At 46.2% G+C, this 24,124-nt stretch overlaps 1 protein-coding gene across 1 annotated transcript in view; it reads right to left on the bottom strand.

Annotated features, from left to right (window-relative positions):
* LOC143764292 (indolethylamine N-methyltransferase-like) overlaps positions 1-24,124 on the bottom strand; it is a 99,548-nt gene that overhangs the window by 43,714 nt on the left and 31,710 nt on the right. The gene's annotated exons all lie outside the window — the stretch shown is intronic.

The following is a 24,124-nucleotide window of genomic DNA, read 5'->3' on the forward strand; positions in this document are numbered from 1 at the left end:
TGTTATTTCCTTCTTGCACGGCGACCCTCAGGATTGGGCCTTCTCTCTGGCGCCAGGAGATCCTGCATTGGTGAATGTTGATGCGTTTTTTCTGGCACTTGGTTTGCTTTATGAGGAGCCTAATCTTGAAAATCAGGCTGAAAAAATGTTGCTGGTTATCTCTCAGGGTCAGGACGAAGCTGAGGTATATTGCCAAAAATTTCGGAAATGGTCCGTGCTTACTCAATGGAATGAGTGTGCACTGGCCGCAAATTTCAGAAATGGTCTTTCTGAAGCCATTAAAGATGTGATGGTGGGGTTTCCTATCCCTACAGGTCTAAATGATTCAATGGCTCTAGCCATTCAAATTGATCGACGTTTGCGGGAGCGCAAATCTGAAAATCCTTTGGCGGTGCTGTCTGAACGGTCACCTGATTCTATGCAATGTGACAGAATTCTGACCAGAGCCGAGCGAGAAAATCATAGACGTCAAAATGGGTTGTGTTTCTACTGTGGTGATTCAACACATGTTATCTCAGCATGCTCTAAACGTTTAAAGAAAAAAGTTAATCCTGTCGCCATTGGTACTCTTCAGCCTAAGTTTATTTTGTCTGTGACTTTAATTTGTTCATTATCTTCTTACTCAGTTATGGCTTTTGTGGATTCTGGTGCTGCTTTAAGTCTGATGAATTTTTCATTTGCCAAGCGCTGCGGTTTTGTCCTGGAGCCTTTGGAAAATCCTATTCCTCTTAGAGGAATTGATTCTACGCCATTGGCAGAGAATAAACCTCAGTATTGGACGCAGGTGACCATGTGCATGACTCCTGTACATCAGGAGGTGATTCGTTTTCTGGTACTGCATAAAATGCATGATGTTGTCGTTTTGGGTCTGCCATGGTTACAGGCCCATAATCCAGTTTTAGATTGGAAAGCTATGACTGTGTCTAGTTGGGGGTGTCAGGGGATTCATGGCGATTCTCCATTGGTGTCTATTGCTTCTTCTACTCCTTCTGAGATCCCTGAGTTTTTGTCAGACTTTCAGGATGTATTTAATGAGGCCAGGTCCAGTGCCCTTCCTCCTCATAGGGACTGTGATTGTGCTATAGATTTGATTCCTGGTAGTAAGTTTCCTAAGGGACGACTCTTTAATTTGTCTGTGCCAGAGCATGCCGCGATGCGGAGTTATATAAAGGAGTCTTTGGAGAAGGGACATATTCGCCCATCCTCGTCCCCTCTTGGTGCAGGATTCTTTTTTGTGGGCAAGAAAGACGGGTCTCTGAGACCTTGTATTGATTATCATCTTCTGAATAAGATCACTGTTAAATTTCAGTATCCTTTGCCATTGTTGTCTGAATTGTTTGCTCGGATTAAGGGATCCAGTTGGTTCACCAAGATAGATCTTCGTGGTGCGTATAACCTTGTGCGCATAAAGCAGGGAGATGAATGGAAAACGGCATTTAATACGCCTGAGGGTCATTTTGAGTACCTGGTGATGCCTTTCGGATTATCTAATGCTCCTTCTGTGTTTCAGTCCTTCATGCATGACATCTTCCGGAAATATCTGGATAAATTTATGATTATTTATCTGGATGATATTTTGGTTTTTTCTGATGATTGGGAGTCCCATGTGAACCAGGTCAGGATGGTGTTTCAGGTTTTGCGGGAGAATGCTCTATTTGTGAAGGGCTCAAAATGTATCTTTGGGGTACAGAAGGTTTCTTTTTTGGGTTTTATTTTTTCCCCTTCTACTGTGGAGATGGACCCAGTTAAGGTCCGTGCCATTCATGACTGGACTCAGCCCACGTCTGTTAAGAGCCTGCAGAAGTTCTTGGGCTTTGCTAATTTTTACCGTCGTTTTATCGCTAATTTCTCCAGCGTGGTTAAACCTTTGACGGATATGACCAAGAAGGGTTCTGATGTTGCGAATTGGTCTCCTGCGGCCGTGGAGGCCTTTCGGGAGCTGAAGCGTCAGTTTACTTCAGCGCCAGTCTTGTGCCAGCCGGATGTCTCTCTTCCCTTCCAGGTTGAAGTTGATGCTTCTGAAATTGATGCAGGGGCTGTTTTGTCGCAAAAAAGTTCTGATGGCTCCGTGATGAAGCCATGCGCCTTCTTTTCAAGGAAATTTTCGCCTGCTGAGCGGAACTACGATGTTGGTAATCGGGAGTTGTTGGACATGAAGTGGGCATTTGAGGAGTGGCGACATTGGCTCGAGGGAGCTAGACATCGTGTGGTGGTCTTGACTGATCATAAAAATCTGATTTACCTCGAGTCTGCCAAGCGCCTGAATCCTAGACAGGCCCGTTGGTCGTTGTTTTTCTCCCGTTTTGACTTTGTGGTCTCGTACCTGCCTGGTTCGAAGAACGTGAAGGCTGATGCACTTTCTAGGAGTTTTGTGCCTGATTCTCTGGGAGTCTCTGAGCCGGCTGGTATTCTCAGAGAGGGAGTAATTTTGTCTGCCATTTCCCCAGATTTGCGACGAGGGCTGCAAAAATTTCAGGCTGATAGGCCTGATCGTTGTCCACCAGAGAGATTGTTTGTCCCTGATGGATGGACCAACAGAGTTATTTCTGAGGTTCATTCTTCGGTGTTGGCGGGACATCCTGGGATTTTCGGTACCAGAGATTTGGTGGCCAGGTCCTTTTGGTGGCCTTCCTTGTCGCGGGATGTGCGTTCTTTTGTGCAGTCCTGTGGGATTTGTGCTCGGGCTAAGCCTTGCTGTTCTCGTGCCAGCGGGTTGCTTTTGCCCTTGCCTATCCCAAAGAGGCCTTGGACGCACATTTCCATGGATTTCATTTCGGATCTTCCGGTGTCTCGGAAGATGTCTGTCATCTGGGTGGTGTGCGATCGTTTTTCTAAAATGGTCCTTTTGGTGCCCTTGCCTAAGTTGCCTTCCTCCTCTGATTTGGTTCCTTTGTTCTTTCAGAATGTGGTTCGTTTGCATGGCATCCCTGAGAATATTGTATCTGACAGAGGATCCCAGTTTGTGTCCAGATTCTGGCGATCCTTTTGTGCTAAGATGGGTATCGATTTGTCTTTTTCGTCGGCTTTTCATCCTCAGACTAATGGCCAGACCGAGCGAACTAATCAGACGTTAGAGACTTATTTGAGATGTTTTGTTTCTGCTGATCAGGACGACTGGGTTACCTTTTTGCCACTGGCCGAGTTTGCCCTTAATAATCGGGCTAGTTCTGCCACCTTGGTTTCACCCTTTTTCTGCAACTCTGGTTTTCATCCTCGTTTCTCCTCGGGTCAGGTTGAACCTTCTGACTGTCCTGGGGTTGATTCTGTGGTGGATAGGTTGCAGCGGATTTGGAACCATGTGGTGGACAATTTGAAATTGTCACAAGACAAGGCCCAGCGGTTTGCCAACCGCCGCCGCGGTGTGGGTCCCCGACTTCGTGTTGGGGATTTGGTTTGGTTGTCTTCTCGGCATGTTCCTTTGAAAGTCTCCTCTCCTAAGTTCAAGCCTCGCTTTATCGGTCCTTATAAGATTTTGGAAATCCTTAACCCGTTGTCTTTTCGCTTGGACCTTCCAGCGTCTTTTGCTATTCATAATGTGTTCCATAGGTCCTTGTTGCGGGGGTACATGGTGCCTATGGTTCCTGCTGTTGAGCCTCCTGCCCCGGTTTTGGTTGAGGGCGAGTTGGAGTACGTGGTGGAGAAGATTCTGGATTCTCGTATCTCTAGACGGAAACTCCAGTATTTAGTTAAGTGGAAAGGCTATGGTCAGGAGGATAATTCCTGGGTTGTCGCCTCTGATGTTCATGCGGCTGATTTGGTTCATGCCTTTCACGCTGCTCATCCTGATCGCCCTGGGGGTCTTGGTGAGGGTTCGGTGACCCCTCCTCAAGGGGGGGGGTACTGTTGTGAACTGTGTTTCTGGGCTCCCTCTGGTGGACACTTACGGTATTGTGTTAGGTATGTCTTGTTGCAGGCCTGAGCTCCAGCTGTGTCGTTAAGCAGCGGGTGTTTCCTATTTGAGTCTCCTCTGGACTCAGTCTCTTGCCTGGCATCGTTGTATCCAGACCTATTTGGTCTCCTCCGGATTCCATTCAGTCTGCCTCATGCAAGAAAAGCTAAGTCTGTTTTCTACAATTTGGATCGTTTGCATTATTCAGTGTTTTTGTCCAGCTTGCTTTACATTTGATTTTTGACTCGCTGGAAGCTCTAGGGGGCTGATATTCTCCCTCCACACCGTCAGTCGGTGTGGGGGTTCTTGAATGTTCAGCGTGGATGTTTTGTAGGGTTTTCTGCTAACCGCATATTCCACTATCTATTTTCTGCTATCTAGACTATTGGGCCTCACTTTGCTGAATCTAGTTCATCTCTACGTTTGTGTTTTCCTCTTGCCTCACCGTTATTATTTGTTGGGGGCTTTCTATATCTTTGGGGTTCAATTTCTCTGGAGGCAAGCGAGGTCTTATTTTTTCCCTCTAGGGGTAGTCAGTTCTCCGGCTGGCTCGAGACGTCTAGAACCAACGTAGGCACGTTCACCGGCTACTTTTAGTTGTTTGTGTCAGGATCAGGTATGCGGTTAGCCCAGTTTCCACCTCCCTAGAGCAGTATTTATATTTTTGCTATCTTGCCGGAATATCAGAGATCCTCTGCCATTGGGATCATAACAGAATGCCAGGCCAAAAGAAAATGTTTAATGCATCGCAGAAGCGGGATTAAAAAGAAGTTCTGAGTTTTTTGTTTTGTTTTTTTTGCTGCAGTTTGCCTAGCGTCTTCCATCCCCTTTTTCTCTGAGTGGCTGAAACTCTGCTGCAGATATGAATGTCCAGACTTTGACTTCTAGTGTGGATCAGCTTGCTGCTAGGGTGCAAAGCATTCAGGATTTTGTTATCCATAGCCCTATGTCTGAACCATAAATACCTATTCCTGAGCCGTTTTTTGGAGATAGATCTAAATTCCTGAATTTTAGGAATAATTGTAAATTGTTTCTGTCTCTGAAACCTCGTTCCTCTGGTGATTCCGCTCAGCAAGTTAAGATTGTTATTTCCTTCTTGCGTGGCGACCCTCAGGATTGGGCCTTCTCTCTGGCGCCAGGAGATCCTGCATTGGTGAATGTTGATGCGTTTTTTCTGGCACTTGGTTTGCTTTATGAGGAGCCTAATCTTGAAAATCCGGCTGAAAAAATGTTGCTGGTTATCTCTCAGGGTCAGGACGAAGCTGAGGTATATTGCCAAAAATTTCGGAAATGGTCCGTGCTTACTCAATGGAATGAGTGTGCACTGGCCGCAAATTTCAGAAATGTTCTTTCTGAAGCCATTAAAGATGTGATGGTGGGGTTTCCTATCTCTACAGGTCTAAATGATTCAATGGCTCTAGCCATTCAAATTGATCGACGTTTGCGGGAGCGCAAATCTGATAATCCTTCGGCGGTGCTGTCTGAACGGTCACCTGATTCTATGCAATGTGACAGAATTCTGACCAGAGCCGAGCGACAAAATCATAGACGTCAAAATGGGTTGTGTTTCTACTGTGGTGATTCAACACATGTTATCTCAGCATGCTCTAAACGTTTAAAGAAAAAAGTTAATCCTGTCGCCATTGGTACTTTTCAGCCTAAGTTTATATTGTCTGTGACTTTAATTTGTTCATTATCTTCTTACTCAGTTATGGCTTTTGTGGATTCTGGTGCTGCTTTAAGTCTGATGGATTTGTCGTTTGCCAAGCGCTGCGGTTTTGTCCTGGAGCCTTTGGAAAATCCTATTCCTCTTAGAGGAATTGATTCTACGCCATTGGCAGAGAATAAACCTCAGTATTGGACACAGGTGACCATGTGCATGACTCCTGTACATCAGGAGGTGATTCGTTTTTTGGTACTGCATAAAATGCATGATGTTGTCGTTTTGGGTCTGCCATGGTTACAGGCCCATAATCCAGTTTTAGATTGGAAAGCTATGACTGTGTCTATTTGAGGGTGTCAGGGGATTCATGGCGATTCTCCATTGGTGTCTATTGCTTCTTCTACTCCTTCTGAGATCCCTGAGTTTTTGTCAGACTTTCAGGATGTATTTAATGTGGCCAGGTCCAGTGCCCTTCCTCCTCATAGGGACTGTGATTGTGCTATAGATTTGATTCCTGGTGGTAAGTTTCCTAAGGGACGACTCTTTAATTTATCTGTGCCAGAGCATGCCGCGATGTGGAGTTATATAAAGGAGTCTTTGGAGAAGGGACATATTCGCCCATCCTCGTCCCCTCTTGGTGCAGGATTCTTTTTTGTGGGCAAGAAAGACGGGTCTCTGAGACCTTGTATTGATTATCGTCTTCTGAATAAGATCACTGTTAAATTTCAGTATCCTTTGCCATTGTTGTCTGATTTGTTTGCTCGGATTAAGGGATCCAGTTGGTTCACCAAGATAGATCTTCGTGGTGTGTATAACCTTGTGCGCATAAAGCAGGGAGATGAATGGAAAACGGCATTTAATACGCCTGAGGGTCATTTTGAGTACCTGGTGATGCCTTTCGGATTATCTAATGCTCCTTCTGTGTTTCAGTCCTTCAAGCATGACATCTTCCGGAAATATCTGGATAAATTTATGATTATTTATCTGGATGATATTTTGGTTTTTTCTGATGATTGGGAGTCCCATGTGAACCAGGTCAGGATGGTGTTTCAGGTTTTGCAGGAGAATGCTCTATTTGTGAAGGGCTCAAAATGTATCTTTGGGGTACAGAAGGTTTCTTTTTTGGGTTTTATTTTTTCCCCTTCTACTGTGGAGATGGACCCAGTTAAGGTCTGTGCCATTCATGACTGGACTCAGCCCACGTCTGTTAAGAGCCTGCAGAAGTTCTTGGGCTTTGCTAATTTTTACCGTCGTTTTATCGCTATTTTCTCCAGCGTGGTTAAACCTTTGACGGATATGACCAAGAAGGGTTCTGATGTTGCGAATTGGTCTCCTGCGGCCGTGGAGGCCTTTTGGGAGCTGAAGCGTCGGTTTACTTCAGCGCCAGTCTTGTGCCAGCCGGATGTCTCTCTTCCCTTCCAGGTTGAAGTTGATGCTTCTGAAATTGGTGCAGGGGCTGTTTTGTCGCAAAAAAGTTCTGATGGCTCCGTGATGAAGCCATGCGCCTTCTTTTCAAGGAAATTTTCGCCTGCTGAGCGGAACTACGATGTTGGTAATCGGGAGTTGTTGGACATGAAGTGGGAATTTGAGGAGTGGCGACATTGGCTCGAGGGAGCTAGACATCGTGTGGTGGTCTTGACTGATCATAAAAATCTGATTTACCTCGAGTCTGCCAAGCGCCTGAATCCTAGACAGGCCCGTTGGTCGTTGTTTTTCTCCAGTTTTGACTTTGTGGTCTCGTACCTGCCTGGTTCGAAGAACGTGAAGGCTGATGCACTTTCTAGGAGTTTTGTGCCTGATTCTCTGGGAGTCTCTGAGCCGGCTGGTATTCTCAGAGAGGGAGTAATTTTGTCTGCCATTTCCCCAGATTTGCGACGAGGGCTGCAAAAATTTCAGGCTGATAGGCCTGATCGTTGTCCACCAGAGAGATTGTTTGTCCCTGATGGATGGACCAACAGAGTTATTTCTGAGGTTCATTCTTCGGTGTTGGCAGGACATCCTGGGATTTTCGGTACCAGAGATTTGGTGGCCAGGTCCTTTTGGTGGCCTTCCTTGTCGCGGGATGTGCGTTCTTTTGTGCAGTCCTGTGGGATTTGTGCTCGGGCTAAGCCTTGCTGTTCTCGTGCCAGCGGGTTGCTTTTGCCCTTGCCTATCCCAAAGAGGCCTTGGACGCACATTTCCATGGATTTCATTTCGGATCTTCCGGTGTCTCGGAAGATGTCTGTCATCTGGGTGGTGTGCGATCGTTTTTCTAAAATGGTCTATTTGGTGCCCTTGCCTAAGTTGCCTTCCTCCTCTGATTTGGTTCCTTTGTTCTTTCAGAATGTGGTTCGTTTGCATGGCATCCCTGAGAATATTGTATCTGACAGAGGATCCCAGTTTGTGTCCAGATTCTGGCGATCCTTTTGTGCTAAGATGGGTATTGATTTGTCTTTTTCGTCGGCTTTTCATCCTCAGACTAATGGCCAGACCGAGCGAACTAATCAGACGTTAGAGACTTATTTGAGATGTTTTGTTTCTGCTGATCAGGACGACTGGGTTACCTTTTTGCCACTGGCCGAGTTTGCCCTTAATAATCGGGCTAGTTCTGCCACCTTGGTTTCACCCTTTTTCTGCAACTCTGGTTTTCATCCTCATTTCTCCTCGGGTCAGGTTGAACCTTCTGACTGTCCTGGGGTTGATTCTGTGGTGGATAGGTTGCAGCGGATTTGGAACCATGTGGTGGACAATTTGAAATTGTCACAAGACAAGGCCCAGCGGTTTGCCAACCGCCGCCGCGGTGTGGGTCCCCGACTTCGTGTTGGGGATTTGGTTTGGTTGTCTTCTCGGCATGTTCCTTTGAAAGTCTCCTCTCCTAAGTTCAAGCCTCGCTTTATCGGTCCTTATAAGATTTTGGAAATCCTTAACCCGTTGTCTTTTCGCTTGGACCTTCCAGCGTCTTTTGCTATTCATAATGTGTTCCATAGGTCCTTGTTGCGGGGGTACATGGTGCCTATGGTTCCTGCTGTTGAGCCTCCTGCCCCGGTTTTGGTTGAGGGCGAGTTGGAGTACGTGGTGGAGAAGATTCTGGATTCTCGTATCTCTAGACGGAAACTCCAGTATTTAGTTAAGTGGAAAGGCTATGGTCAGGAGGATAATTCCTGGGTTGTCGCCTCTGATGTTCATGCGGCTGATTTGGTTCATGCCTTTCACGCTGCTCATCCTGATCGCCCTGGGGGTCTTGGTGAGGGTTCGGTGACCCCTCCTCAAGGGGGGGGTACTGTTGTGAACTGTGTTTCTGGGCTCCCTCTGGTGGACACTTACGGTATTGTGTTAGGTATGTCTTGTTGCAGGCCTGAGCTCCAGCTGTGTCGTTAAGCAGCGGGTGTTTCCTATTTGAGTCTCCTCTGGACTCAGTCTCTTGCCTGGCATCGTTGTATCCAGACCTATTTGGTCTCCTCCGGATTCCTTTCAGTCTGCCTCATGCAAGAAAAGCTAAGTCTGTTTTGTACAATTTGGATCGTTTGCATTATTCAGTGTTTTTGTCCAGCTTGCTTTACATTTGATTTTTGACTCGCTGGAAGCTCTAGGGGGCTGATATTCTCCCTCTACACCGTCAGTCGGTGTGGGGGTTCTTGAATGTTCAGCGTGGATGTTTTGTAGGGTTTTCTGCTAACCGCATAGTCCACTATCTATTTTCTGCTATCTAGACTATTGGGCCTCACTTTGCTGAATCTAGTTCATCTCTACGTTTGTGTTTTCCTCTTGCCTCACCGTTATTATTTGTTGGGGGCTTTCTATATCTTTGGGGTTCAATTTCTCTGGAGGCAAGCGAGGTCTTATTTTTTCCCTCTAGGGGTAGTCAGTTCTCCGGCTGACTCGAGACGTCTAGAACCAACATAGGCACGTTCACCGGCTACTTTTAGTTGTTTGTGTCAGGATCAGGTATGCGGTTAGCCCAGTTTCCACCTCCCTAGAGCAGTATTTATATTTTTGCTATCTTGCCGGAATATCAGAGATCCTCTGCCATTGGGATCATAACAGAACGGGGTTTCAGAGCAAGAAACAGTCTGCAATTATTTTTGAAATTCAGAAACTTAGATCTATCCCCAGAAAACAAATCAGGAATTGGAATTCTAGGCTCTAACATCAGATTCTGAACTACATAATCTTGAATACTTTGCACCCTTGCAGTGAGCTGATCCACACAAGAGGACAGACCTTGAATATCCATATCTACACCTGAGTCCTGAACCACCCAGAGGTTAAGGGGAAAAGAAAGACAAAACACACTGCAAAGAAAAAAAAATTGGCTCAGAACTTCTCTTATCCCTCTTTTGAGATGCATTAACACTTTGTGGGCCATCTGTACTGTTATGGACCTGGTGGTTAGGAGCACCCGGAATGACCTGATGGTTAAACTAGAAATCTGGGACAAGCTCTGGGGAAGTGGGAACTCTTCTGACCGCAAACCCTAATCCTATCACACACACTAGAAATAGCCGTGGAGCGTTCCTAACTCTCCCTAGACGCCTCTTCACAGCCTAAGAGCTAACTACCCCTAAAGATAGAAATAAAAGCCTTACCTTGCCTCAGAGAAATTCCCCAAAGGAAAAGGCAGCCCCCCCCCACAAATATTGACGGTGAGTTAAGAGGAAAGTCACAAACACAGGAATGAAACAGGTTTTAGCAAAGGAGGCCCAATATTCACTAAATAGTCAGAGGAAAGGAAAGTGAGCTATGCGGTCAGTACAAAAACTACAAAAAAACCATGCAGAGTGTGCAAAAAGACCTCCACACCGACTCACGGTGAGACATTGACAGCTGGCATGAAGTAACGATCTGAGTGGAGTTAAATAGGGAAGCCAGCAGAGCAATAAACGAGGACAGCTGAGAAAGCAAACCTCAAGGACCAGCAGTTCCACTCAAAGCCACCAGAGGGTGTCAGTTGGATTTCCAGGATGTATTTGATGAGCCCAAGTCCAGTTCCCTTCCTCCACATAGGGACTGTGATTGTGCTATTAACTTGATTCCCGGCTGTAAGTTCCCTAAGGGCCGACTTTTCAATCTGTCTGTGCCAGAGCATGCCGCTATGCGGACTTATGTCAAGGAGTCTTTGGAGAAGGGGCATATTCGGCCGTCTTCGTCACCATTGGGAGTGGGATTCTTTTTTGTTGCCAAGAAGAATGGCTCCTTGAGACCCTGTATTGATTATCGCCTTCTTAATAAGATCACGGTCAAATTCCAATACCCTTTACCTTTGCTTTCTGATTTGTTTGCTTGGATTAAGGGGGCTAGTTGGTTTACTAAGATTGACCTTCGAGGGGCATATAATCTTGTTCGTATTAAACAGGGTGACGAATGGAAAACTGCATTTAATACGCCCGAAGGCCATTTTGAATACCTTGTGATGCCTTTCGGGCTTTCTAATGCTCCTTCTGTATTTCAGTCCTTCATGCATGATATTTTCCGCAATTATCTTGATAAATTCATGATTGTGTATTTGGATGATATTTTGATTTTTTCCGATGATTGGGAGTCTCATGTGAAGCAGGTCAGGATGGTCTTTCAGATCCTTCGTGATAATGCTTTATTTGTGAAGGAGTCTAAGTGCCTATTTGGTGTTCAGAAGGTCTCTTTTTTGGGTTTTATTTTTTCTCCCTCGTCTATAGAAATGGATCCTGTTAAGGTCCAAGCCATTCTTGATTGGATTCAGCCCACATCCGTGAAGAGCCTTCAGAAATTTTTGGGCTTTGCTAATTTTTATCGCCGTTTCATTGCCAACTTTTCCAGTGTGGTTAAGCCCCTGACCAATTTGACGAAGAAAGGCGCTGATGTGACGAATTGGTCCTCTGCGGCTGTTGAGGCCTTTCAGGAGCTTAAACGCCGATTTACTTCTGCCTCTGTGTTTCGTCAGCTGGATGTTTCTCTTCCTTTTCAGGTTGAGGTTGACGCTTCTGAGATTGGGGCAGGGGCCGTTTTGTCTCAGAGGAATTCTAATGGTTCTTTGATGAAACCATGCGCCTTTTTTTCCAGAAAGTTTTCGCCTGCGGAGCGCAATTATGACAATTGGCAATCGGGAGTTGTTGGCTATGAAGTGGGCATTTGAGGAGTGGCGACATTGGCTTGAGGGAGCCAAGCACCGCGTTGTGGTCTTGACCGATCATAAGAATCTGATTTACCTCGAGTCGGCCAAGCGGCTGAACCCTAGACAGGCTCGATGGTCCCTGTTTTTCTTCCGTTTTGATTTTGTGGTCTTGTATCTTCCTGGATCTAAGAATGTTAAGGCTGATGCCCTCTCTAGGAGTTTTTTGCCTGATTCTCCTGGAGTCCTTGAGCCGGTTGGCATTCTCAAAGAAGGGGTGATTCTTTCTGCCATCTCCCCTGATTTGCGGTGGGTGCTTCAGGAATTTCAGGCTGATAAACCTGACCGCTGTCCAGTGTGGAAGATGTTTGTTCCTGATAGATGGACTAGTAAGGTAATTTCTGAGGTTCATTGTTCTGTGTTGGCTGGTCATCCTGGGATTTTTGGTACCAGAGATTTGGTTGCTAGGCACTTTTGGTGGCCTTCCTTGTCGCGGGATGTGCGTTCTTTTGTGCAGTCCTGTGGGACTTGTGCCCGGGCCAAGCCTTGCTGTTCCCACGCTAGTGGGTTGCTTTTGCCTTTGCCGGGCCCTGAGAGGACCTGGATGCATATTTCCATGGATTTTATTTCGGATCTTCCTGTTTCCCAGAAGATGTCTGTTATCTGGGTGGTTTGTGACCGGTTCTCTAAAATGGTCCATTTGGTACCTTTGCCTAAATTGCCTTCCTCCTCTGATTTGGTTCCATTGTTTTTTCAGCATGTGGTTCGTTTGCATGGCATTCCGGAGAATATTGTGTCTGACAGAGGTTCCCAGTTTGTTTCTAGGTTTTGGCGGGCCTTTTGTGCTAGGATGGGCATTGATTTGTCTTTTTCTTCGGCGTTCCATCCTCAGACAAAAGGCCAAACTGAGCGAACTAATCAGACCTTGGAAACCTATTTGAGATGCTTTGTGTCTGCTGATCAGGATGAATGGGTGGCTTTCTTGCCGTTGGCCGAGTTTGCCCTTAATAATCGGGCTAGTTCGGCTTCTTTGGTTTCGCCTTTCTTTTGTAATTTTGGTTTTCATCCTCGTTTTTCTTCGGGGCAGGTTGAACCTTCTGATTGTCCTGGTGTGGATTCTGTGGTGGACAGGTTACAGCAGATTTGGACTCATGTGGTGGACAATTTGACGTTGTCTCAGGAAAAGGCTCAACGTTTTGCTAACCGCCGTCGGTGTGTTGGTCCCCGGCTTCGGATGGGGGATTTAGTCTGGTTATCTTCTCGTCATGTTCATTTGAAGGTTTCTTCCCCTAAGTTCAAGCCTCGGTTTATTGGTCCTTATAAGATTTCTGAGATTATCAATCCAGTGTCTTTTCGTTTGGCCCTTCCAGCCTCTTTTGCCATCCATAATGTTTTCCATAGATCTTTGTTGTGGAGATATGTGGTGCCCGTGGTTCCCTCGGTTGATCCTCCTGCCCCGGTGTTGGTTGAGGGGGAGTTGGAATACGTGGTGGAGAAAATTTTGGATTCTCAATTTTCGAGGCGGAGGCTTCAGTATCTTGTCAAGTGGAAGGGTTATAGCCAGGAGGATAATTCTTGGGTTGTTGCCTCCGATGTCCATGCCGCCGATTTGGTTCGTGCCTTTCACTTGGCTCATCCTGATCGGCCTGGGGGTTCTGGTGAGGGTTCGGTGACCCCTCCTCAAGGGGGGGTACTGTTGTGAATTCCGCTCTTGGGCTCCCTCCGTTGGTTGTAAGTGGTACTTTTGTGAGTTCTGCTCTTGGGCTCCCTCCGGTGGTTTTAAGTGGAACTGCTGCTCCTTGGATTTAGCAGTCAGCAGCTGCTTCCACTGATCGTCTATTCTGGCTCGGCTATTTATCCTGGCTCTATCCTTCAGCCAGTGCAAGTTGTCAATGGTTCCTGGTTGGATTCACATCTCTCTTGGATTTCCCTGATATTCTGACCAGTTCAGCAAAGATAAGTCCTTGCTTTCTTCTTTTGCAGTCCATTTTTTGTGGACTTAATCGTTCAGCACATTCTATGTTTTTTTTAGTCCAGCTTGTCAGTATGGATTTATTCAGTTAAGCTGGAAGCTCTGGGAAGCAGATTTACCCTCCACACCTTTAGTCAGGTGTGGAGATTTTTGTAAACTCTGTGGTGGATTTTTCTAGTATTTTAATACTGACCGCACAGTATTCTGTCCTGTCCTATCTATCTATCTATCTAACATTCCACGGCTACTTCTAGTGTTGTGTTAAGTTCAGAGTCTGCGGTCAGTAAAGGTACCACCTCCTCCAGAGCACGTCCCATGTTGCTCCTAAACCACCAGTTCATAACAGGGGAGTCACAGAACCACAACTCTGGCCCAGTGGTATAACAGTAAACTATGAACGTGGCAGAAAGTGGCTGCCTGATATATACGACACACTAGCAGTACAGCAGAATATACACTGTGTGCGAATTTTATTCTACCTTTTTTTTTGGGGGGGTGGAGACACAGAAACACAACTCTGACCCAGTGGTATAGCAGTAAACTATGAACGTGGCAGAAAGTGGCTGCCTGATATATATGACACACTAGCAGTACAGCAGAATCATACACTGTGTGCAAATTTTATTCTCCCTTTTTTTTTTGGGGGGGGGAGACACAGAACCACAACTGTGACCCAGTGGTATAACAGTAAACTATGAACGTGGCAGAAAGTGGCTGCCTGATATATACGACACACTAGCAGTACAGCAGAATATGCATTGTGTGCGAATTTTAATCTCCCTTTTTTTGGGGGGGAGACACAGAACCACAACTCTGGCCCAGTGGTATAACAGTAAACTATGAACGCGGCAGAAAGAGGCTGCCTGATATATACGACACACTAGCAGTACAGCAGAATATGCACTGTGTGCGAATTTTATTCTCCCTTTTTTTTGGGGGGGAGACACAGAACCACAACTCTGGCCCAGTGGTATAGCAGTAGACTATGAACGTGGCAGAAAGTGGCTGCCTGATATATATGACACACTAGCAGTACAGCAGAATATACACTGTGTGCAAATTTTATTCTCCCTTTTTTTTGGGAGTGGAGACACAGAACCACAACTCTGGCCCAGTGGTATAACAGTAGACAATGAACGTGGCAGAAAGTGGCTGCCTGATATATATACGACACACTAGCAGTACACCAGAATATACACTGTGTGCGAATTTTAATCTCAATTTTTTTTGGGGGGAGACACAGAACCACAACTCTGGCCCAGTGGTATAGCAATAAACTATGAACGTGGCAGAAAGTGGCTGCCTGATATATACGACACACTAGCAGTACAGCAGAATATACACTGTGTGCAAATTTTATTCTCCCTTTTTTTGGGGGGGAGACATAGAACCACAACTCTGGCCCAGTGGTATAACAGTAGACTATGAACGTGGCAGAAAGTGGATGCCTGATATATATACGACACACTAGCAGTACACCAGAATATACACTGAGTGCAAATTTCAATCTCAATTTTTTTTGGGGGGGAGACACAGAACCACAACTCTGGCCCAGTGGTATAATAGTAAACAATGAACGTGGCAGAAAGTGGCTGCCTGATATATACGACACACTAGCAGTACAGCAGAATATACACTGTGTGCAAATTTTATTCGCTTTTTTTTTTGGGGGGGGGACACTGAACCACAACTCTGGCCCAGTGTTGTAACAGTAAACTATGAACGTGGCAGAAAGTGGCTGCCTGATATATACGACACACTAACAGTACAGCAGAATATACACTGTGTGCAAATTTTATTCTCCCTTATTTTGGGGGGGAGACACAGAACCACAACTCTGGCCCAGTGGTATAACAGTAAACTATGAATGTGGCAGAAAGTGGCTGCCTGATATATACGACACACTAGCAGTACAGCAAAATATACACTGTGTGCGAATTTTAATCTCAATTTTTTTGGGGGGGAGACACAGAACCACAACTATGGCCCAGTGGTATAACAGTAAACTATGAACGTGGCAGAAAGTGGCTGCCTGATATATACTGTACGACACACTAGCAGTACAGCAGAATATACACTGTGTGCGAATTTTATTCTCCCTTTTTTTGGGGGGGGAGACACAGAACCACAACTCTGGCCCAGTGGTATAACAGTACACTATGAACGTGGCAGAAAGTGGCTGCCTGATATATACGACACACTAGCAGTACAGCAGAATATACACTGTGTGCAAATTTTATTCTCCCTTTTTTTTGGGGGGGAGACACAGAACCACAACTCTGGCCCAGTGGTATAACAGTAAACTATGAACGTGGCAGAAAGTGGCTGCCTGATATGTACAACACACTAACAGTACAGCAGAATATACACTGTGTGCGAATTTTAATCTCCCTTTTTTTGGGGGGGAGACACAGAACCACAACTCTGGCCCAGTGGTATAACAGTAAACTATGAACGTGGCAGAAAGTGGCTGCCTGATATATACGACACACTAGCAGTACAGCAGAATATGCACTGTGTGCAAATTTTATTCTCCCTTTTTTTTTTGAGGGGGAGACACAGAACCACAACTCTGGCCCAGTGGTATAACAGTAAACTATGAACGTGGCAGAAAGTGGCTGCCTGATATATAGGACACACTAGCAGTACAGCAGAATATACACTGTGTGCGAATTTTAATCTCCGTTTTTTTCGGGGGGAGACACAGAACCACAACTCTGGCCCAGTGGTATAACAGTAAACTATGAACGTGGCAGAAAGTGGCTGCCTGATACGTACGACACACTAACAGTACAGCAGAATATACACTGTGTGCAAATTTTATTCTCCCTTTTTTTGGGGGGGGAGACACAGAACCACAACTCTGGCCCAGTGGTATAACAGTAAACTATGAACGTGGCAGAAAGTGGCTGCCTGATACGTACGACACACTAACAGTACAGCAGAATATACACTGTGTGCGAATTTTAACCCCTTCATGACCTTGCCGTTTTTTGCAATTCTGACCAGTGTCCCTTTATGAGGTAATAACTCAGGAACGCTTCAACGGATCCTAGCGATTCTGAGATTCTTTTTTCGTGACATATTGGGCTTCATGATAGTGGTAAATTTAGGTCGATAATTTCTGAGTTTATTTGTAAAAAAAATGGAAATTTGGCAAAAATTTTGAAAATTTCGCAATTTTCACATTTTGAATTTTTATTCTGTTAAACCAGAGAGTTATGTGACACAAAATAGTTAATAAATAACATTTCCCACATGTCTACTTTACATCAGCACAATTTTGGAAACAAATTTTTTTTTTGCTAGGAAGTTATAAGGGTTAAAATTTGACCAGTGATTTCTCATTTTTACAACAAAATTTACAAAACCATTTTTTTTAGGGACCACCTCACATTTGAAGTCAGTTTGAGGGTTCTATATGGCTGAAAATACCCAAAAGTGACACCATTCTAAAAACTGCACCCCTCAAGGTGCTCAAAACCACATTCAAGAAGTTTATTAACCCTTCAGGTGTTTCACAGCAGCAGAAGCAACATGGAAGTAAAAAATGAACATTTAACTTTTTAGTCACAAAAATGATCTTTTAGCAACAATTTTTTATTTTCCCAAGGGTAAAAGGAGAAACTGGACCACGGACGTTGTTTTCCAATTTGTTCTGAGTACGCTGATACCTCATATGTGGGGGTAAACCACTGTTTGGGCGCACGGCAGGGCTCGGAAGGGAAGGAGCGCCATTTGACTTTTTGAATGAAAAATTGGCTCCAATCTTTAGCGGACACCATGTCGCGTTTGGAGAGCCCCCGTGTGCCTAAACATTGGAGCTCCCCCACAAGTGACCACATTTTGGAAACTAGATCCCCCAAGGAACTTATCTAGAGGCATAGTGAGCACTTTAAACCCCCAGGTGCTTCACAAATTGATCCGTAAAAATGAAAAAGTACTTTTTTTTCACAAAAAAATTATTTTAGCCTCAATTTTTTCATTTTCACATGGACAACAGGATAAAATGGATCCTAAATTTTGTTGGGCAATTTCTCCTGAGTACACCAATACCTCACATGTGGGGGTAAACCACTGTTTGGGCACATGGTAAGGCTCGGAAGGGAAGGAGCGCCATTTGACTTTTTGAATGAAAAATTATCTCCATCGTTAGCGGACACCATGTCGCGTTTGGAAAGCCCCTGTGTGCCTAAACATTGGAGCTCCTCCACAAGTGACCCCATTTTGGAAACTAGACCCCCCAAGGAACTCATCTAGAGGCATAGTGAGCACTTTAAACCCCCAGGTGCTTCACAAATTGATCCGCAAAAATGAAAAAGTACTTTTTTTTCACACAAAATTTCTTTTAGCCTCAATTCTTTCATTTTCACATGGGCAACAGGATAAAATGGATCCTAAAATTTGTTGGGAAATTTCTACTGAGTATGCCGATACCTCATATGTGGGGGTAAACCACTGTTTGGGTGCACGGCAAGGCTCGGAAAGGGGAGGCGTGCCATTTGACTTTTTGAATGGAAAATTAGCTCCAATCGTTAGCGGACACCATGTCGCGTTTGGAGAGCCCCTGTGTGCCTAAACATTGGAGCTCCCCTACAAGTGACCCCATTTTGGAAACTAGACCCCCCAAGAAACTTATCTAGATGCATAGTGAGCACTTATAACCCCCAGGTGCTTCACAGAAGTTTATAACGCAGAGCCGTGAAAATAAAAAAATAATTTTTCTTTCCTCAAAAATGATTTTTAGCCCAGAATTTTTTATTTTCCCAAGGGTAATAGGAGAAATTGGACCCCAAATGTTGTTGTCCAGTTTGTCCTGAGTACGATGATACCCCATATGTTGGGGTAAACCACTGTTTGGGTGCACGGCAGGGCTCGGAAGGGAAGGCACGCCATTTGGCTTTTTGAATGGAAAATTAGCTCCAATCATTAGCGGACACCATGTCGCGTTTGGAGAGCCCCTGTGTGCCTAAACATTGGTGCTCCCGCACAAGTGACCCCATTTTGGAAACTAGACCTCCCAAGGAACTAATCTAGATGTGTGGTGAGCACTTTGAACCCCCAAGAGCTTCACAGAAGTTTATAACGCAGAGCCATGAAAATAAAAAATAATTTTTCTTTTCTCAAAAATGATTTTTTAGCCCACAATTTTTTATTTTCCCAAGGGTAACAGGAGAAATTGGACCCCAAAAGTTGTTGTCCAGTTTCTCCTGAGTACGCTGATACCCCATATGTGGGGGTAAACCACTGTTTGGGCACATGCCGGGGCTCGGAAGGGAAGTAGTGATGTTTTGGAATGCAGACTTTGATGGAATGGTCTGCGGGCATCATGTTACGTTTGCAGAGCCCCTGATATGCCTAAACAGTAGAAACCCCCCACAAGTGACCCCATTTTGGAAACTAGACCTCCCAAGGAACTTATCTAGATGTGTGGTGAGCACGTTCAACCCCCAAGTGCTTCACAGAAGTTTACAACGCAGAGCCGTGAAAATAAAAAATAATTTTTCTTTCCTCAAAAAATATGATTTAGCAAGCAATTTTTTATTTTCACAAGGGTAACAGGAGAATTTGGACCCCAATATTTGTTGCCCAGTTTGTTGTGAGTACGCTGATACCCCATATGTGGGGGTAAACCACTGTTTGGGCACACGTCAGGGCTCGGAAGGGAAGTAGTGACATTTGAAATGCAGACTTTGATGGAATGGTCTGCGGGCGTCACATTGCATTTGCAGAGCCCCTGATGTGCCTAAACAGTAGAAACACCCCACAAGTGACCCCATTTTGGAAACTAGACCCCCGACGGAACTTATCTAGATGTGTGGTGAGCACTTTCAACCCCCAAGTGCTTCACAGAAGTTTATAATGCAGAGCCGTGAAAATAAAAAATAATTGTTCTTTCCTCAAAAATTATGTTTTAGCAAGTAATTTTTTATTTTTGCAAGGGTAACAGGAGAAATTGGACCCCAACAGTTGTTGCCCAGTTTGTCCTGAGTACGCTGGTACCCCAAATGTGGGGGTAAACCACTGTTTGGGCGCACGTCGGGGCTTGGAAGGGCGGGAGCACCATTTGACTTTTTGAACGCAAGATTGGCTGGAATCAATGGTGGCGCCATGTTGCGTTTGGAGACCCCTGATGTGCCTAAACAGTGGAAACCCCTCAATTCTAACTTCAACACTAACCCCAACACACCCCTAATCCTAATCCCAACTGTAGCCATAACCCTAATCACAACCCTAACCCCAACACACCCCTAACCACAACCCTAACCGCAACACACCCGTAACCCTAATTCCAACCCTAATCCTAACCCTAATCCCAACCGTAACCCTAATCCCAACCCTAACCACAACTGTAACCCCAACACACCCCTAACCCTATCCGTAACCCTAACCACAAGCCTAATCTTAACCCTATTTCAAACCCTAGCCCTAATTCCAACCCTAACTCTAATTCCAACCCTAACCCTAAGGCTATGTGCCCATGTTGCGGATTCGTGTGAGATTTTTCCGCACGATTTTTGAAAAATCTGCAGGTAAAAGGCAATGCGTTTTACCTGCGGATTTACAGCAGATTTCCAGTGTTTTTTTGTGCGGATTTCACCTGCGGATTCCTATTGAGGAACAGGTGTAAAACGCTGCGGAATCCGCACAAAGAATTGACATGCTGCGGAAAATACAATGCAGCGTTTCTGCACGGAATTTTCCGCACCATGGGCACAGCGGATTTGGTTTTCCTTAGGTGTACATGGTACTGTAAACCTGATGGAAAACTGCTTCGAATTCGCAGCGGCCAATCCGCTGCGGATCCGCGACCAATCCGCTGCGGATCCGCGGCCAATCCGCTGCGGATCCACGGCCAATCCGCTGCGGATCCGCGGCCAATCCGCTGCGGATCCGCGGACAATCCGCTGCGGATCCGCGGCCGATCCGCTGCGGATCCGCTGCCGATCCGCTGCGGATCCGCGGCCGATCCGCTGCCGATCCGCTGCGGATCCGCTGCCGATCCGCTGCGGATCCGCTGCCGATCCGCTGCGGATCCGCGGCCGATCCGCTGCGGATCCGCGGCCGATCCGCTGTTGATCCGCGGCCGATCCGCTCTGTGTGCACATGCCATAACCCTAACCCTAACCCTACCCGTCACCCTAACCCTACCCCTAACCCTACCCCTAGTTCTAACCCTAGTTCTAACCCTAACCCTAGTGGAAAAAGAAAAAAAATATTTTCTTTATTTTATTATTGTCCCTACCTATGGGGGTGATAAAGGGGGGGGGTTATTTATTATTTTTTTATTTTGATCGCTGTGATAGAACCTACCACAGCGATCAAAATGTACTAGTAATGAATCTGCCGGCCGGCAGATTCGGCGGGCGCACTGAGCATGCGCCCGCCATTTTGGAAGATGGCGGCGCCCAGCGAGGAGACGGACCGACACCGGGAGCCTCGGTAAGTATAAGGGGGGGGAGATCGGGGCACGGGGGGGGCTTCAGAGCACCGGGGGGTGACATAGGAGCAGGGGGGGAGCGGGCAGGAGGACGGGGGAGCGGAGCACAGGACGGAGGGGACCGGACCCCATAACGGAGCACTGGGGGGGCGATTGGTGGGGTGGGGGGGGGTCACTTCAGGTTTTCCAGCCATGGCCGATGGTATTGCAGAATCGGCCATGGCTGGATTGTAATATTTCACCAGTTTTTTAGGTGAAATATTACAAATCGCTCTGATTGGCAGTTTCACTTTCAACAGCCAATCAGAGCGATCGTAGCCATGGAGGGGTGAAGCCACCCCACCTGGGCTGAAGTACCACTCCCCCTCTCCCTGCAGATCGGGTAAAATAGGAGTTAACCCCTTCACCCGATCTGCAGGGACGCGATCATTCCATGACGCCGCATAGGGTCGGGAAGGGGTTAATCTCTTTTTTTTGGGGGGAGACACAGAACCACAACTCTGGCCCAGTGGTATAACAGTAAACTATGAACGTGGCAGAAAGTGGCTGCCTGATATATACGACACACTAGCAGTACAGCAGAATATACACTGTGTGCAAATTTTATTCTCCCTTTTTTTGGGGGGGAGACACAGAACCACAACTCTGGCCCAGTGGTATAACAGTAAACTATGAACGTGGCAGAAAGTGGCTGCCTGATATATACGACACACTAGCAGTACAGCAGAATATGCACTGTGTGCAAATTTTATTCTCCCTTTTTTTTTGGGGGGGGGGGGACACAGAACCACAACTGTGTCTCCGGGGGTATAACAGTAGACTATGAACGTGGCAGAAAGTGGCTGCCTGATATATATGACACACTAGCAGTACAGCAGAATATAGACTGTGTGCGAATTTTAATCTCCCTTTTTTTGGGGAGGAGACACAGAACCACAACTCTGGCCCAGTGGTATAACACAACACTATGAACGTGCCAGAAAGTGGCTGGAATTATTATTTAAAAATAAATAAATAAATAACAAGCTCCCTACAATGAGCTCAGGACAAGTATGGCAGCAATAAAAAGGACTGCTGAACACAAAAACGTGGACAAATAAACAAGATAGGTAACTGTGCAGAAACGAGCAACAGGAATTTTTTTTTAAAAAAAGCAGTTGGTTTGCGCAGCACCATGCACACAGCTATGCAGCTGCTGCACTAAAATACGACCTCCACTATCCCTGCACAAAAAGGTGGTGTGGGACAGTGAAAATCGCTCCAGCACAAGCGGTTTGGGGGTTTATATTTCCTCCCTAACTCTGTCCCTGCTTCTGACTAACTGCAGCAACACCTCTCCCTATGCTCAGATCGGCAGAAGTAAGATGGCGGTAGGCGTGCACGCCCCTTTATAGCCCCTGTGACGCCGCAGACAGCAAGCCAATCACTGCCATGCCCTTCTCTAAGATGGTGGGGACCGAGACCTATGTCATCACGCTGTCCACACTCTGCGTCCTCCTTCATTGGATGAAAAACGGCGGTGACAGCGTCATATGAAACGCAACTTTGGCGCTCTGATCGTGTACCACATGGCCGATCCCACACTAGGATCGGTTCGGGTTTCATGAAACCCGACTTTGCCTAAAAGTCGCCGATTTATGAAAATGACCGATCCGTTTCGCTCAACCCTAGTCGCTAGTGTTGAGCATTCCGATACCGCAAGTATCGGGCATCGGCCGATACTTGCGGTATCGGAATTCCGATACCGAGATCCGATACTTTTGTGGTATCGGGAATCGGTATCGGGATTAATATCACTGTGTAAAAGAAAGAATTAAAATTAAAAATAGGGATATACTCACCTCTCCGGCGGCCCCTGGACTTTACCGCCATAACCGGGAGCCGTTGTACCTAAGAATGCGCGCTTGAAGGGCCTTAGATGACGTCACGGCGCCGTGACGTCACCTAAGGTCTTTCAAGCACTTTAAAGACCTTAGGTGACGTCACGGCTTTGTGATTGGTCGCGTAGAGCCGTGACGTCATCTAAGACCCTTCAAGCGCGCATTCTTAGGTACAACAGCTCCCGGTTACGGCGGTAAAGTCAAGGGGTCGCCGGAGAGGTGAGTATATCCCTATTTTTTATTTTAATTCTTTCTTTTACACATTGATATGGATCCCAGGGCCTGAAGGAGAGTTTCCTCTCCTTCAGACCCTGGGAACCATCAGGATACCTTCCGATACTTGGTGTCCCATTGACTTGTATGGGTATCGGGTATCGGTATCGGATTAGATCCGATACTTTGCCGGTATCGGCCGATACTTTCCGATACCGATACTTTCAAGTATCGGACGGTATCGCTCAACACTACTAGTCGCAAATCATGGAGCAATCTAGCGCCAGACAGTGCTGTCCAGCTTAGGAGCACGATATTACTGGGTCAATCAGCAGCGACCGCCAGTGCGGTGCCTTGCACAATTAGTGCGCTTTCCTAGCCTTAGTTAGGGTGGTTAGTGGCATCCACCAGAGCAGCGCTGCACCCACTCAGTGCGGTAAATTATTAGTTAGTTTTTCCCTGGCACAGCAGACCTGGTGCCGAGCGCAAGTGGTCTAAAGAGACTCTAACCCCGCGTCTTGGGGCAGAGTCCTGTGACTTTATACTTGCATTCCCTCTGCGGTATTGCGGCACTGTGACGCAACTAGGTTCACTTCCTTCATACTGGGTGAAGCTAACCCGTTTGTGTTCTCATTATACCACCATTTACTGTCCGCCATTACCGAGCAGCGGGTATCATCTCTGCACGGTGGACCTTGGGCTGCGAACGCACCTTATTCCATCTTTATAATTATTTGGTGCGTTCCGCCAGCCCTAACAGTGGGTGAGGGACCATTGTAAGCCTGCTGTGCTGGGAGTCCTGATACCTCATGCAACAGCTAAAACTGTATTTTTGCTCAGCCACACTCAGGTGATACAAATATCATCTTGGTAGACCACAAATGTTCTAAAAATGTTAGGAAAGTACACAAGTAGTTGACTGATCAATTCACCCACAGTAGAAATGTGATAATGGCACAGCAGCAGCTAGCCATGGGCCATGCATGAGGTAGCAGAGTCAGG

This window comes from Ranitomeya variabilis, chromosome 4 (genome assembly GCF_051348905.1).
Source record: "Ranitomeya variabilis isolate aRanVar5 chromosome 4, aRanVar5.hap1, whole genome shotgun sequence".
Classification (NCBI taxonomy): domain Eukaryota; kingdom Metazoa; phylum Chordata; class Amphibia; order Anura; family Dendrobatidae; genus Ranitomeya; species Ranitomeya variabilis.